Source organism: Ambystoma mexicanum, chromosome 10 (assembly GCF_040938575.1).
Source record: "Ambystoma mexicanum isolate Mex_15411 chromosome 10, UKY_AmexF1_1, whole genome shotgun sequence".
In the NCBI taxonomy this organism is placed as follows: Eukaryota; Metazoa; Chordata; class Amphibia; order Caudata; family Ambystomatidae; genus Ambystoma; species Ambystoma mexicanum.
The window spans coordinates 208,779,111-208,798,105 of record NC_090932.1 but is presented as its reverse complement, the minus strand read 5'-3'; positions in this window follow the sequence as shown (position 1 = coordinate 208,798,105).

Here is an 18,995-nt window from a genome sequence, read left to right as displayed (position 1 = left end):
TGTTCTTAGAAACGTCTTCAGAACACCCCCATTTTGTTTATTTGCGAACATTTCAGGATACCGCAAGTGTTCTTAGAACACATTCAACTTGACAGAGAACAATACGGACAGCGTCCTCAGGACACCCCCTACGAACATTCCCCAGACACTGCGAGTGTTCTTAGAAGCGTCTTCAGAAAACTGCCATCTTGTTTATTTGCGAACATTTCAGGACACCGCAAGTGTTCTTAGAACACATTCAACTTGATAACGAACAATACGGACAGTGTCCTCAGAACACCCCCATTTTGTTTATTTGTGAACATTTCAGGACACTGCGAGTGTTCTTAGAACACATTCAACTTGCCAGCGAACAATACGGACTATGCCTTCAGGACACCCCCTACAAACATTCCAGGACACCGGGAGTGTTCTTAGAAACGTCTTCAGAACACCCCCATTTTGTTTATTTGCGAACATTTCAGGACACCGCAAGTGTTCTTAGAACACATTCAACTTGACAGAGAACAATACGGAAAGTGTCCTCAGGACACCCCCTGCGAACGTTCCCCGGACACCGCGAGTGTTCTTAGAAGCGTCTTCAGAACACCACCATCTTGTTTATTTGCGAACATTTCAGGACACCGCGAGTGTTCTTAGAACACATTCAACTTGACAGAGAACAATACGGACAGCGTCCTCAGGACACCCCCATTTTGGTTATTTGCGAACATTTTAGGACACCGCGAGTGTTCTTAGAACACATTCAACTTGTCAGCCACAACCCCCATTCATATTTGCGAACATTTCAGGACACAGCGAGTGTTCGACAACGTCTTCAGAACACCCCATTTTGTGTATTTGCGAACATTTCAAGACACCGCAAGTGTTCTTAGAACATATTCAACTTGACAACGAACAATATGGACAGCGTCCTCAGGACACCCCCATTTTGTTTATTTGCGAACATTTCAGGACACCTCGAGTGTTCTTAGAACAGTTTCAGTTTGCTTGCGAACAAAACGGACACATATTGAGTCCTCAGAACACCCCCCATTCAGTTTATTTAGAACATTTCAGAACACCTGTGATGTCCACAGACAAATCGAACTCAAAAAGAATGTCTAACACATAAAAACACAACTTTCATCCTATCTCATACACTCCCACCCTCCCCAAACACTCCTACACACCAACACACTCTACTAAATACAAATTTTGAACAAAGTTTCACTGCGCTGTCCGCGGACGACCGTGAATCCAAGATGGCGGGCGCTACCGAAAATCTGACATGCTTCACGCTCCACGCCGTCCAATCAGCGAACACGTTGCATGTCCGCGAACATCACGCAAGCCGATTGGCCAATCAGGACACTGTCCGCGGAGCGAACAGGGAAGTGTGTCCGCGGACCGAACACAGATATTACTATTTTTTTTTTTACCTACTTTTTGGTCATTTTAAAAAAAACTACTGGACGGATTTTCACCAAATTTGCAAAAGCATGCTTTCGGGACCAAGCCGCTGCTCCTGGTCCAAATTTGATGAAAATTGGTCCAGCGGTTTGAGCTGTAGATGCGAGCAAAACATTTTTCCCATTCAGTATATGTGAAAAAAACAAGTTTTGGGACACCCCCTATAACTTTGCCCCCCCTGGACGAATCCTCACCAAACTTTGCAAAGGAATTCAGAGTGACCCAAATACTTTTTTTGCAGAGTTTGGTGAGGATCCGTCCAGGGAGAGCGAAGTTATATTCAGTGAAAAAAACTTTGTTAAAGGGACGTTATGGTTAAGTTGCGCTACTAAAAACCTATGAAATTCAGTGAAAAAACTTTGTTAAAGGGACGTTATGGTTCCAAGTAAAACCGAAAAACCCTTGGAATTCGCCAGTTATGGTAAGCTAAGCATCCATAACTCGCGCCACCACCGTGCACTGCTAAGACTAACACCCAGGACATCAAAGATGACATCACAAATGTCATTGATGACATCACTGATGACATCACATGTCTGGCTCACTTTTTATTCTTTTGCTGACATATCTAGGCCACATGGTTTACTTCAGCAACAGTCAGAAACTAAGAATTTTATTTTATTTGTAGACGTATCCTTCTAGTAGGTTCTTACAGTAATTCCCTTAGAGTACAGTCACATCATATGAAACATATACATATGGGAAAACACAAGCTTGAAAGACAGCAATCCTTTTTGTGCATAAAGATAATCACTAGACTTATGAGCACTTTCTGATAGTTCTGTTGTTTTTTTTATGGCTGTACTTTCCCTGTATATGGTCATATTTGTATACATTGTACTCACACTACTTTCCTTAGGGTCCAATCACATCAAGTGATACATATACATAGGGTAAATAGCAGCTTTGAAACAGAGCAATCATTTATTTGCATGAAACTAATCAGTTAAGTTATGAATTGTTTCTGCTACTACTTGTGCTTTTTTGCTAACTTCACTTTCCCTGTATATACCCATATTGGTATGTGTTCTTGTGTCTTTGTGTTTTGCTATAGTAATGCAATTATGTAATACATGGGTTTTATTAGCTACTTATTACATATTTCACAGTACACAAAAATCTATTAAGAAAACAATTATCATTTCATTATTCAACATATTAACATTACGAATATCATACCTTCATCTTGTACGCTGCACACAATGTTATGTTTCTGTATGAGTAGCTTAGTATACTAGATAGAACCCCACAATAGGATGCTATTTATATCAATGCATCGTTCAATGCACTTATTAGGGTATATTTCTTGCAATGATTCTTGACACTTTTTTCGCAACATAATAAGAAACCCTTCTACACATATTTCATGAGAAGTGCATACACATGTGATGTCATCAGTGATGTCATCAATGACATTTGTGATGTCATCTTTGATGTCCTGGGTGTTAGTCTTAGCAGTGCACGGTGGTGGCGCGAGTTATGGTTGCTTAGCTTACCATAACTGGCAAATTTCAAGGGTTTTTCCGTTTTACTTGGAACCATAACGTCCCTTTAACAAAGTTTTTTCACTGAATTTCATAGGTTTTTAGTAGCGCAACTTAACCATAACGTCCCTTTAACAAAGTTTTTTCACTGAATTTCATAGTTTTTTAGTAGCACAACTTAACAATAATGACTTTGACTTTATATACATGTCATATGGAACTGACTAGATCTCTTCTTATGAACGTGATGTCCGCAAACTTATTTAATGTTCGCGGACATGTTTGGAGAACAGTACCATTACCTAAAAACTGGGGGGGGGATGTTTGATTGTTATATCATAATATAGGAACATTTAACAAATTCAAAAAGCAGCACACAAACACATTATGTATAGTAATACATAAGAAATGTAACCCATATATGTAACACACTAACCATTCATTTTAATAAAATATGTTCTGAAATGGAATATACCACAAGAACATAAATTGGCTTCCAACATAATTACCTCACAGACACAACAGAACTGAGAACAAGACCAGACCCACTGAATACAAAGGACTTATCTTACCAGAAATAGTAAGTGTACTTCATTTTACTCATATATTTATAAACTTTCTGTATTAGATTAAAAAATATATTATCTTTTTTTTTTTCTCACAGAAATGTCTACTACTTTGGAATGGCTAGAGAACAATTTCCCACACGAAGAAATGTCACAAGATAGTGAAACTAATGGTAAACACTTTATAATATAAACCATTTAAATATTATTATTTTGTATACATTTAACATATATATATTTTTTTTGTACAGAGCATAACAAAATAGAAACTACCTCTGAAGAAGCTGTTATGGAAAACACGCTTGACAACATAAAAGAAAAAAATGATTTACTGTTGACCAATGTTAATAATTTGAAAACTTTTGTTGAAGATCATTTTAAAACAAAAACGTCACACCATTGCCCCACATGTACTTGTCCCCCCTCACCATATCCCAGTCAATTATCCCCAAACCCTCCTCATAATCCAAAATGTTTTGATGAGATTTCCATCCCTTCTTCACCTAATACCAATCATGTTGAAACCCCAAATTCTCATGTTTTTGTTTCTGTTTCTGCCTCACCTTCTCTGTCATAAATTATTAATATATGTTAAATAAAGTTAAATTTTTATATTGTATTGTGAATAGTTTCCGTTTTTTTTTTAAAAACAATAAAAGTGTCCGCCGACAGTGCGAGTGTTCTGAAATGTTCGTACATAAACGAAAATGGAGGTGTCCTGAAAAACACCACACCTGTTCGTACTGTTCGCTAGCAAGTTGAAACTGTTCTAAGAACACACGTGGTGTCCTGAAATGTTCATAAAGAAACAAAAATGAAAGGGTTCTAAAGAACACTATATCTGTCCGTAATGTTCGCTCTCAACTTAAAACTGTCCTAATAACACAATTGGTGTCCTGAAATGTTCGTAAATAAACGAAAATGATGTGTCCTGAACAACAGTACAACTGTTCGTAGTGTTCGCTAGCAACATGAAACTGTACTAAGAACACACGCGGTGTCCTGAATTGTTCGTAAACAAACAAAAATTAAAGTGTCCTAAAGAACACTATACCTGTCCGGTACTGTTCACTAGCAAGTTCAAACTGTTCTAAGAACGCTATTGGTGTCCTGAAATGTTCGTACGTAAACGAAAATGGAGGTGTCCTGAAGAACACTATACCTGTTCATAGTGTTCGCTACCCAATTGAAACTGTTCTAAGAACACAATTGGTGTCCTGAAATGTTCGTACATAAACTAAATTACACGTGTCCTGAAGAACACTATATCTGTCCTTACTGTTCGCTACCAAGTTTAAACTGTTCTAAGAACACACGCGGTGTCCTGAAATGTTCGTTTCACGTGTGATGCACTTTTAATTACTTCAGAACCCGAACAGTGTCCGTAGGACATCAATGCGCATGCGCTAACCAATCTCCGTGCACTTGGTGTCCTGCGGACAGGCGCTTCCTTCTCAGACTAGTTCGCAAACGGATCATATGACCGCGCCCACGCTCATCGTGTGTCCTGAAATGCGGACACTGTTCGTGTCCCCGAACAATTTAAAAGTACATTTTCAGTTAATCCATAATATTTTTCAATAAAATCTCACCATGCCACAAGTCCCACATAGCAATCTTGAGTTTCTATATACCTATTGAAACTTTCCGATCCTTTTTTTGTGTTCGATCTGTCCGCGCACAGTGCGCATTTCCGCAGACCGCGCACAAGCACCCCTATAAAAGACCACACCCAAGAGCTTATTCCCATTGTGTTTCTGGCTATTCTTCAGAACACAGTGATTTTTGCTGCCACCTGCAGACTACACCATCATCGAGATGGCATCCTTGGCTGCTGAACTGCCACTTGGTGCTGCACCTGCTTCAGCACCACCACCACCCCCTCCACCACCACCACCTCCCCAAGGGCCTGAAGAGGCGAACAGGACTGAGGATGCGGAGGAGGAAGAAGAGGATGATGAGAATGAGGCAGAGGAAATCCCTACTACCCGCACTAGGCGTGAGTCTTGGGTGTGGCGGTTATTTACCAATCATGGGAATGGTCCTAAGGCTCGTGCGAACCATGTTACCTGCAATGAGTGCAAAATGATACTCAGTCGCGGGAAGCACGGTAACTACAGCTTTGGGATCGCTACTATGAAGCGACACCTGAGGTCATTTCACTCTGGGGCTATTCGCAGGGTTGTACCTTGCGAAGAACGTAGCAGGTTGATTTCCTCTACTTCATCCTCTGTTTCTGATCCTGTCACCACAAGGACCACCTCTGTGGGACAGCGTCTTCCTCAAGCTGCCTCACAGGCCATAGAGAATGCTGATGACCCTTACCTTTCGAGGGTCACAGTTGTATGTATGTACTGTGACACAGTACTCTGCAGGGGGGATCGACTTCGTAGTGCTTTTGAGACTATCGTCTCAGAGCACGAGAAGATCTGCTCACTACCCAAATAAAAAGCACTCTACATCTTCCTCTCTCAGCTCTCCCTTTCTTATCCCTGTGGTTGGTGTCCCCCCCTTTACCTTCCTTTCCCCTCCTCTCCTAGTGTGTTGTGTATAAAAAACCCAAATAAATACAAAATATCAAAAATAAAAAAAAAATAATAAGGCTCTTTTCAGAGCTGCCTTTCACAGTTAAAAAATAGAAGTGAAAATAAATGAAGCAGGGCCCTTTGTATTTTTTAGAAGTCCGCAGACAGTTCGCGAACATTTAAAATATTGGGTTGCTACCCCATCACAAACATTGCAATTTTCTCTGGGAGGAAGTGGTGGCTCTGAAAAGATCCTTTGGGAGGTGTTTGTAAGTCAAAAAGTATAAATGCTTAACACCTACTTCAAAATGGATGTTGTAAAATCAAAAAAGGTCGCAATGCATTTTGTACATTTCTCAGAAAAATCTGATTGCCAGCATAAGTAAGATGGACTCTGTCTCTGAGAAAAATGTATGTACTACGAAACATAATATTTTCATTGTGAAAAGAGGACATGCCAAAATCTCATAGAAAGGCACAAACAGCCTTATTAACACTGCGCCTTGCTTTTTCCATTTGTGGACCAAATGAAGAAGAACAAAGCTACTTTTGTCTCTGCGCAATCCGTGAAAATATCACTTGAGAATTAGGAAACATGTCCATAACCTTCCCAAGTCCTTCTTTCATAGCAAATTGCAAAGAAATTCCAGTCACATGTCCTAAACTGTTCCCTCCACAATGAATTACAATTATGTCTGGATTTTGCTCTGTCTCCAAAGTAGCACAGAGAGGTAGCAAGTCCAACCACTTCATTCCACGTACTCCATGCCAGTGTACTTCCACATGTGGGAATCCGAGATCTACAGCTACTCCACAGCTTTCTGCATGCACCTTCAACCAATGTACCCACGAATCTCCTAAAATCCAAACAATCTATTTTCTGAAACACACACCCATAGCTACCGTTTGTTCTCTCAGCAAAAAGAGTATCTGAGAAAATCTCTCCTGACACAACACACCCACCAAACTTTCCTGACCAATCCCTTTCAGTGCTTATTCTCATTTGCATGACTTCTGAACCCAAAAATCCCCGGATGTAACTCCCGATGTCTGCGAACTACAGCCATGTCTGTGGACATATCGTAACATGAACAGCCCTTCTACCATTTCCACTACACTCTCTCTGCCATTCCCTCATTAGATGTACCTCAAAAATCACATGACCATGCACCAATCACAATCAAGACCTCTACATCTAACTGCATCATCATAGATCAGCACTGCAAATGTACTCTGAATCTCTCTGAGTACAAGTGTCATATCATTGGCAAGCAGCATCTACCAGAAATACTGTACAAGTCTTCAAGATTTCTACTTGCAGCTCCATGCATATCCATATGCATGAACACAAACTTCAGGTATGCATATTTTCTGTTTAGTAGATGACATAGCTCTCAACCATTTTTGTTTTACAGGCGGGCTAAATCACCCGATTTTGTTTTTGGCGGGTGAGACGCCCATTGGAATGAATGGGCGTGCAGGAGGCTTGGCGGGTGAGTCTGCCCTTTACAAGGCGTGTGACACCCGCCAAAAGCGTGTGAGTTGAGAGCTATGAGATGAACACATTTCAAACAGACTTTTACCTGTAAAATCTGTAAAATGAATTTACTGTACTTTTTTCCATTTCCTAAAATCAACTATCACTTATAAACCTTTATACTTTTTACTTTCTTTATACACACACACTCAAATCATGTTAACCTAACATTTTTTAAATGAAATATATAGACTACATATATTCAAACAAAATTGCATGCAAACACAATCTATGTTCAAACCTTTATAAAAATACTTATACAATTTCATATTTTTTGTTTTTATTTATTTATTTACTTAATTACTTTAAATTAGACATGACATTGAGGCGCTATTACCTAGAACAGTTTACTTACAGAAATAGTGGTATTCACTAATATATTATAAATTTCACAAGACATAGTAAAGATATTTTTTTTTTGCTACAGTTAGTCATTCAATACAATTTGTTCATTAAGAACATATCATATGTACTGAACTGATGCAATGTATCTTATGTAAATAAATTAGTTTAATGGTTTTACAGAAGGCACTGAGGATTTCAATTAAAAAAATCAATATCTAAATTAAAAACAGTGCTATATACAAACAAAGTTACTAATTTGAAGCTTTTAGAATTGCAGTGAAGACCAGTTTCCTGAAAAGAAGCAGCCGAATTCGAAGAAGAAAGAAAAACTAAGAAGTTACCTGTTAATTTAAAAAAAAGTAAGTAAAATATCACCATAATATTTGTATTATTAATCAAATATACTATGACATTAATACGAGCTATTTTGGTTTCTTAAAATAGAGATTTTGTACCATTTTGTCGAAAAATTTCCATGTCTTAAACAGCGATTTACAGCCAGAATGGCCCACAAATTTCTATTTTGGGACACACAAATTAGCCAACTGAACCACTACAATTTTCATATTATAGAACAAACAACTGTTTTAATTGTATACATTAGATTTACTATTTCTACTTTTCCACACCACTAGCTTACTTTTTTGTGTCATCTGAACCCCAGTTTAGTAACACATAAATTCAAGAATACCTATCCCTACTAGTTTTAGTTCCCAATGCACAATCACACACCATTACATACATCTTTATCATCTTACTCAAACACTCATGCACACAGCACACATACATTCCAAAACACCCCAACCCATATCTTCTTTATTTTTTTCAACAGACCCTAAAGAATGCCTAACAAAAGACAAGTCCGTAGAAAGCAACGCAAAAGTAGAGCAAATGAAAATAAAGGTGTCCAACATAAGCATCCATCTCTAGCAGAATTTGTAAAAAAAGTTGAAACAAAACAGCTAATACAATCATTTAGTGAAACACAAGAAGTTTCAAGTACAACAACTTCGCTTCCTCTATCAAAATGTAAAACAAACCAAAAAACAGTTAACAGAAAATCAGCTATCAGTACAGATAAAACTACTTCTTCAAATTTTAATATAGTGCAAAGTAAGCATACCAAGAAAAGTATTTTAGCCAAAATATACCGTCACAAAGTCCTTCAAAATCTTATAAAAACAGGAGAGAAATCAGGTTCAAAGCTTAAAACCTATCGTACGAAATTAATCTTAGAAGCATTGATGGACAGTGCAATTCTTCTCAAAAGAAATGTATTTATTTTACTGTTAAACAAAATGAAACCACTAACAAAACTAATAATTAAATTACAAAAAAGACTTCTCAATAAGCGAAATGTCAACAGAAAGAACTTCTTAAGTATCTGCGGAGGTGAATGGAATCACACTACGAGCACAGAACCATATTTTAATGAAGAAGCGTACAAACAAAAGCAAACAAATACAATTGCCATAAATAGCAATGGTCGAGGTTATGAAAAAGTGAATAATACCATAATGGAACAAGAAGTACTCCTTACAAAAATATGCCTTGAAAACTTAGAATTACCCCTCCATTCAACTGAATCAGAACATCTAGTGTACAAATGGCCATGCACATCAATGTGTAACATTCCCAAACAATGTTTCAAATCTTTACACCAATTCCTCAATAAATATGTAAAAAGCAAAGACAAAATCAAAATTAAATTACTGCAAAATATGGATACCTGTCCAGTGCGCAAGTACACAGGACTACAAGGACATTCATTGGCCTGCATTACAGGACCTACTTGTAAAACCACTTTCCATGATATCAAAAGGATATCAACACATCATTCAACTATAAGAAATCTAGTCTATAAACTGTACTATGCTAAAAGTCCTGCTTTAGCACTAGCAAAGTTAAATAAGATCCTTCTACATGGTACAGCAAAAGACCTACTTGAAGAAATTCACTATATCCAGAAAAAATATTTTGGAAGTGAAAGCCATTTACAGAATGAAATAGCTTTAAACCAATTAAGCAACAATTCTACACATGGCAACCTGTTGCTAAACACATACAAAAAAGAAATACTAACATTTAAAAGTACGTCAGCCGAAGTACCAAACCATGTATGTGTATGTTGCCGTATAATTTTTTATAAAAGTAACACAAAAACTGTGGACCTATCATACAAAATAGAAGACAATGGAGATTCTAAATGGTGTGAAATAGCTCTCTACCTTCTAGCAGAAAACAAATATGAAATAACTGAGCCCTTAATACTTTGCAGTTATTGCACTACAAAACTTGACAACAACCAAAATCCTTCACGTTCTATCACAAATAATTTGGAATTATACCCAGTACCAAAACCTCTACAACAACTTAATTTATATGAGAGCTTCATAATTCAAACAGTACACCCATTTCAAGCAATAATACGCCTTCAATCAAAAACAGCAAAATTACCTCCCTCTGAATTGGTAAAAGGCATTCGTGGAAAAGTAGTTTATTTACCATTAAATCTAAAAGAAAATGTGCATACTCTAGGAGTGCAACGTCCAATGCAGCAATCTTTAATTATATTAGTTAATGGAGTACCTACAAAAGACAAAAAAATATGGCAACAGCTGGTAGATTTATATAAAGTTAGACAAGCCTTCCAATATCTTAAAGAGAATAATGAATATTACAAAGAAATTAATATTGAAGAAAACTTGAAAGATACAACTGAAATAATTCAAGAAACACAAGAAGCTGGTCAATTTGAGCTACTAGATCCTGCTACAATATCAAATACTTTAGACCATTATACAATTCATCCTTTGCACTGTAATGACACCGTACAAGATGTACTGGAAACTTACCAAATGCGTCAAACAAAAGAATCGCCAATCAGTATATGGGAAAAAAGTATAGAAGCACGTGCTTTTCCTCTACTCTTTCCTACTGGCAAAGGAGGAAGGTATGATGATAGACCTATTCAAATATCAGCTTCAGAATACCGCTCATTACGGATGTATTCTGAAGATCCCAGATTTAGACAAAATGTGGAATACATATTCCACCTACTCTTTGAAAGTGAACTAGCAACTTTATGTTACGGAGTTGCACACATATTAAAATCAGGATCACACTTTCAAAATATTGCAGCTACACAATTATTAGAGAAAGTGCAACAAAAGGATGAGGTTTTACAATCAAATATTACAAATCTATTAGCAAATATGCGTGGTAGTAAAGAGTACTGGTTTCGACGTCATGGAGATGTACGTTGTATGATCAGAAACCTTGGCCCACCCACTTGGTTTGTTACATTAAGTTGTGCAGAATATGTATGGGAAGATTTACATGATTTCCTACACATATCAAATAAAAACAAAACAAACATAGATATTCTAACACCTGGAGAACTTTGTTCTTTGGATCCTGTTAATGTTTCAAGATATTTTCACCATCGCTTCATTGCTATGCTACATTTTATTTGTAATAAAACTATTCCTCCCCTTGGAGAAGTGCAACACTTCTTTTGGAGAAAAGAATACCAAGCCAGAGGAGCACCACATATCCACATGCTTTTATGGATTAAAGATGCTCCTAAATTTGGTCAAGACAGTGATGCCACTGTTTTACAGTTTATTGAAAAAAATGTCACTTGTGAAATTTCATCAGAAGCCACAAATAGTGATCTTCGTGCACAAATTTTACAATTTCAAAGACACAAATGTGTAAAATATTGTAGTTGCAAATACAAAAACAAAGGCAAATACTACACCAAATGCCAATTTGGTTTCCCTAGACCAGTTACAAATACAGGTCAAGTAAACAACCTCATGTCTTCAGTTAGACATAGTGTTAAAGGTAAGTCACCTAAAAATACATATTACATAAAAAGAAAAGAAGATGAAAAATATATCAATGATTATAATGCAATCATTGCCCACTTATGGAATGCAAACATAGATGTGCAGTACATTGCAGACAATTCTACTGCAGTTGCACAATATGTCACAGCATACTTAACTAAAGCAGAAAAGACAGAGCTCCAAGACCTCTGGGATGACCTGTCATCAGATAAAACAGTATCTCAGAAATTATACAGCTTGGGCATAAAAATGCTCACCCAGAGAGAATGTGGATCTTATGAAGCAGCTGATCGTTTAACTGGTACTTCATTGTATGGTAAATCTGAAAATATAGTATGGCTAAGTCTTGGTCCAGATAAATCTAGAAAAAGAGTTCTAAAATCATATGAAGACATAGAAACAATAGCCAAACATGATCCCAACAGCCAAAAATTTTAAAAAACAATTTATTGGACACATACTACCCAAACAGAAGTAATACTTTGGAAAACATGTGTCTATACCAAATAGCCCAAAACTACACATACAAAAATAATATGAAACCTGATGAAAAAGAAAGGTAAATATAGAGTGACAGACTGTGAAGGCAGTTTAGTTAAACTCACTAAACCAAATTTAATTAATCATATCAAATTGTCATTGAAGACTCCTCAACATAAAGAAGTATATTACATGTCCCTGCTGCAACTCTTCAAACCATGTAGAAAAGAAGAACAATTACTAGAGAACTATGACTCATATGAGGATACTTTCAAAGCAAATGAAAGCACTATAACTGATGTCAACTTTACACAGTACAAAACAATGTTGCACAATGAACAGCAACATGAAGAAGAACTCCAAGCCCAACTAGATAAGGATACTCCTGACAGTAGTCAACCTTCTGTAACAGGAAGTCAAGAACCACTGGGAGAACCACTAGTAACAAACGAGGCAGAATTAGCTATGATAGAAGTAGAAAACACCATGTGTCAGTATGAAGATAAGGAAGACTTAACTATACTACAATCAAAACTAAACAATGAGCAAAGTAGCATTTTTCAAGAAGTAACAAAACAAATTGCACATGGTGTAAAACATGAAAATAAAGAATGTTCCTGCCATAATTATAAACCTATACTACTGTACGTCAGTGGTGAAGCTGGTTCTCGCAAAACATTCCTAATCAAAATCATTAGTAAGTTCCTTCAACAATTGACAAACAACACACTGTCAGCTGTTGTCACTGCCCCCACAGGTTTAGCTGCCTACAACATAGGTGGTGTTACATTACACCGATTACTACTATTACCAGTAGAACACCAGAACAAATTAGACTATTACAAACTTTCTGCAGAAGCTGCAATGGAATTACGCAGAGTATTGAAACAAATGAAAATGCTAAAAATAGATGAAGTGAGCATGGTCTCCAACCTGATGTTAGCTTTGATTCACCTCAGATTACAAGAAGTACTCAAAACTGACTATGAAGAGCTCTTTGCAGGAAAACACATTATTGTTTTTGGAGATCTGCTTCAATTAACACCAGTCTAAGGTGAACCTATGTTTAAAACATTAGGGCACAAACTCTGCCGTAAAACTGTTGGCAGCATTGGAAATGTCAACCTTTGGCAACATTTCCAATACAGAGAATTAACAGAAAACATGTGCCAATCTGCAGATCTAACTTATGCCAACATTTTAAAAAGTTTGAGAGTTGGTATACTTTCTAAAGAAGCAGAAGCAACATTGAAAACCCGGCACGTTAATGCACTTTATGGCGATAATGCATGTGCTACTGATGTTATGGAACAATTAGCCCACAAAAATATCAATTGTTTGACCTTAATGCCAACTCTTGCAAGCTGTCTTAAATTCAATGAAATCATGCTAAGAAATGCAACCAATAATGGAAATTAGCACCACAGACAAACTAGATGTACATGGTATGACACTACCCATGTGTGACCAAGCCACAACAAGACTAAATAATTTAGAAAAATCAATCTCAAACACAGCAGGCTTAGAAAAGATGTTAAAATTATCCTTAAATTGCAGAGTAATGCTTAAACGTAACCTTGACGTGGACCAAGGACTAGTTAATGGAGCTCTGGGTACAGTTGTTGGCTTTCAAACATACCCACGTGACAACAAAATTCAGTTTGTCAATATACTCTTTGACAAACTTTCAGAAGTAAAACGGATACGACGCTCAACAGCTAGATTCCTTCTCTTCAAAGATATGTATGTACGCAGAGAACAATTTTCTCTAACTCTTCATTGCTGCTTGAACCAAGCGTTCCAAATCAGCCAACAAAGTAGGGGCACTGACGTTGCCCAAATGGAACGCACCATAGTGCAAAACTACTACATGCGGACTGTTCATCGTGGCCATATCCTCACAAACTTGTACAATCCCCTGTACATTGCAATCAGACACACTGCTCCACACCACCTCCACTCATTTCACATCAAAGTTCTTTGCAACATGCCTGCATTCAGCGTACTGCTGTAAACCATGCACAAACATATCTCTGAGCACCAACACCCTGACTTCTGCAATCTTCATCACACACAGTCTCTTTCAACACAAATCCACAACCTCGACATCTGATTGGCTGATCCGTACAGTCTTCTTTCCATGTTGGATTTCCTGGAAAAACCCGGATGTAGCACGCCCTGTCCACGAACAGCCGCGGTGTCCGCGGACGGCATCCACTTTACTCTCTGTGCCATTCCCTCATTGCATACAGCTAAGCAATCACACAATACGAATAACGTCCTCAGAACAACCCCATTTTGTGAATTTTCGAACATTTCAGGACAATTATTATTTCATTATTCAACATATTAACATTACAAATATTATACTTTCATCTTGTACTCTGCACACAATGCTATGTGTCTCCATTAGTAGCTCAGTATACTAGATAGAATCCCATAATACAATGCTATTTATATCAATGCATCGTTCAAAGCACTAATAACGGTATGATATTTATTGCAATATCCTTGACACTTTTTTCGCAACATTATAATAAAAATCCCTAGTACACAAATTCCATGAAAAGTACATACACACGTGATGTCATCAGTGATTTCATCAATGACATTTGCGATGTCATCTTTAATGTCCTTGGTGTTAGTCTTAGCAGTGCACGGTGGTGGCGCCAGTTATTTTTCAAAGCTTACCATAACTTGCGATTTTCAGGGGTCTTTCGGCTGTACTTAGAACCATAACGTCCTTTAAACAAACTTTTTTTAACATCACGCAAACAATAATCAAACATGGCGTGCAAAAACCAACTTCTACAGATGGCTTTACACAGAATGTTTCAAAGTAAGAATTTATGCTCGTTCACAGTGAAGGTCAGCTGCTTCCACAACTTCTACAGATGGCTTTACACAGAATGTTGCAAAGTAAAAATGTATGCTCGTTCACAGTGAAGGTCAGCTGCTTCCATTTTTTTCTCGGGCCCCGGAGAGGCTCACGAAGCGGACTATAAGGTTGTATTGTGTTTTGACCTTGACAGACAGAGATTGTGATGAAAGACTTCTCTTGAAGGAGTGTTGCTAAAACGTAAGAGAAGATAAATATGAAATTTCTGAAACGAAACCACTTTTATATATTATATCACTATGCAAAAGATCGTTGGCACACGCGGAGTCGTATTTTGGGACTGCACTACTCGTAGACAATGGAAATTGCAATTGTACTGTAAGTAACCCTTTAGATTATTTTATACCAAATATAATTACAATAGCGTAGCATTAAAGACCGCTCAAGTTGAACTTGTTTGTTGAAAATGGCATAATGTTTTCTACCGCGCACTATCACCGCCGAATTGTTCCCCTGTCGTTTAGAGGACTCTGAAAAAGGCAGACGACACAGGGTGGGTTAATAGAAATAATGTAACCGGTCTACAGGCGGTCAACCGCTCTACTCGCTGTGCCACTTCACTGTAGCCTGTCAAGTGGCACAGCGAGTACAGCGCTCGCTTTGACTGACTTCATCCTTCCGTTGTCGATAAATGAGCACCACACACCATGGTTAATAATAAGCACTGCTTAGATACCTCACGGTTCTTAGCGCTATATGAATGGGAAAATATTATTATTTTATTATTAACATACTCTGTTGCACTATCTTCGATAGCAAATATTTTCACGCCCTAATAAATAAAATGATGATTTTTAATGAAGATCGGCTGGTGATACTAATTTATGTTTTTTAAACAGGTATGTGGCTCCATTTTGCCTATGTCACGATTTACAGACTCCAGCGGATGGCGTCTTCAACTGCCAGGTGCAGGTCCAAATATGCAACTTCATGACCCTCACCATTTTATGGGACAATCGCCAATGACCAATATGCCCTTACGCAGTACTAGCGGCTACAAACAACATACCAACCAATAGGGTGGTCTAATGGCTCGTTGTTGGAGCAACCTTCCGATTATCAGAGCGACCATTTACTGCTTTTATCATAAACCAACAGCCTATCTACCGCAAAGGAACAACGCGTGGCTCCAAATAAACTTTTGCTGATCGACAGCAGAGACAATAGCAAATCGCTGAATATTCACTAAACATTTCATGTGAAATAAATGTACTTTACCAAATGTACAATCCTGCTGTTTACTTTTAAAACACAGTTTCATATTCCGAATTGTGGCGCACTGAGTTGTAAGCTGATCTAACACTCTCTGTACCGCAAAGGAACATCGCGTGTCTCAACATGAACTTTTGCGGATCAACAACAAAGACAAATGCAAATTGCTGAATATTCTCTAAACATTTGAGTTCAAATAAATGTACTTTACAACATTTACAATCTTGCTGTTTGCTTTTAAATCACAGTTTCATATTCCGAATTGTGGCGCGCTGTGTTGTGACATAATGTGTGTTGTCTTCCGGGTTCTGTGTAAAGTCGCGTAGTACTGGAGACGACTGGGCGCGTTTGATTACGCACCCTGTAACGTCATGGAGAGAGGCGGGGAATATGAATGCTTTGATAATATCAGGCTTAGGGGCTGAAGATATGATTTAGTGTCGCAAAAGCAAGTCAGCCAGGTCAATAGCGCCAGTCATAGGATTATCACATAATGTCGGTGCACACCAGCCGGATTTATCGTTTCTTTAGTGGACAAAAAGTCAGTTGACGCCCATAGGAAATTGTACTATTAGCGAACAAAAGGAGTGCTCTTAAAACACTTTCACCCTGACAACGAACAATACAAACAACGTTCTCAGAACACCCCCATTTTGTGTAATTGCAACCATTTCGGGACACTGCGAGTGTTCTTAGATCACATTCAACTAGACAGATTACAATACGAACAGCTTCCTGAGGACACCCCCAGTTTGTGTATTTACGAATAATTAAGTACACCGCGAGTGTTCATAGCTCATTTTTACCTTCCTTGCGAACAAAAATGACACATACTCCGTCCTCTAAACACCCCACCATTTAGTTTATTTACAAAATGTCAGAACAGCCGTGTTCTCCGTGGACAAATCGAATGCAACAAAAACGTCTAGCATATAAAAAAACAAAACATTGAACCTATCTCATACTCCACCACCCTCCCCAAACACACGGCACTAAATACAATTTTGACGCAAGGCCATGGGCCATGGGCCAATCGGGGTGCTGCCTGCGGAGCGAACAGGGAAGTCCGTCCGCGAAGCGAACACAGATATCACTAATTTTTTTGCCTTACATTTTGGTCATTTTTAAAAAAACTACTGGACAGATTTACACCAAATTTACAAAAGCACACTTTTGGGACCAGACCGCCGCTCCTGCCGCAAATTTTGTGTAAATCCGTCCAGCGGTTCGGGCTGTAGCCTTGCGCAAAGTTTTTTCCCATTCAGTCTATGGGAAAAAAAAAAGTTTTGGGACTCCCCCTATAACTTTTCTCCCCCTCGGCGAATCCTCACCAAACTTTGCAAGATAATTCAGAGTGACCCAACTACTTTTTTTGCAAAGTTTGGTGAGGATCCGTACAGGGAGAGCGAAGTTATAAGCCACCCAAAAAGTGCTCTTCCTATGGAAACAGCAACTTAACCATAACTACATGGCCACTACCGTATATATATATATATATATATTTTTTTTTAAATTGAACAATATTTACAAATGTAATAGCAAACATAACATATGCAGTATATTTGTCCAAACGTGTATAATATGGACAATTGTACACTTAGGGCCTGATTTACAGAAGCATTTCATCATGGTGCAATCCCATTGGAATACGCTGTGTGAGTCGTGCCCTTAGGCTCAGATAATGTTATTTTTTTTTTGTGTTGTGTTGTAGCCGAATAACCAACTTTTCACAGTACATAAACAAAAATATAAAAACACAGTATAAAATGCAACAATCATTATAATATCCACAACATAATATCCACAACAATATGATTACCTAATATATTCATCCTTTCATTTCATAACATTTGAGAAATTATACTTCACATTTATACATTTCCATTAACATAGCGAACACACATTATGCTTTTATGAAGCCCAATACCTGTAAAACCTTTAGAACCTGTTGAGTAAGATGGGTTTCTTGGCCTGTTATTAACCTATTCCAAAACATTTCGGAGGACAGGCTATCCAGTCTGTCCACAAAATGCCCCATGTGCCTAACTTCTGTCTCCCATGTGCCCCTGCCCCTTATCATTACATTTCTTAGCCATTGCTTACCAATCTCCTCAGACAGAGAACAGGTGTAAACCACTTGTACTATCTTCGATCTGTCACACTGGATTTCGCCAGTGTGGATAACATTTTTTTGGAATCTTAAAAATTCCTGCTTCTGTTTTGAATTCGGAAACTGCCTCAGATACCCAGGGAGAAAGCCTTTTGGTTTATCATAAGGGGAAAGTGATTTTGCCAACACTAGCACCTGCAACCTATGAATCCAGTCCATTCTGACCAACGCCTTCTTGACACACAAAGATTCACAATTAAATCCCCCACGGAGCGCTCACAGTCAGTCAGGAACTTAATCTCAAAGTTCTTTAAGTTGAGCAAGAATGGGTCGGTCTGCCTTCCTAAAAGTAAACCTATCTCCTTATATAAGAAGTTTTTCTGTGGCACCACTATGACCATGTAGAGTGAGATGAGCTGCCACTCCACATGCATCGGCATGGATTGGATGCCTAACTTGTATCTCAGGACCACCATTGGAAGGCTTTGAGGGAGCCTCGGGACCTTCTTCCAAATATATCGATCTTGGCCC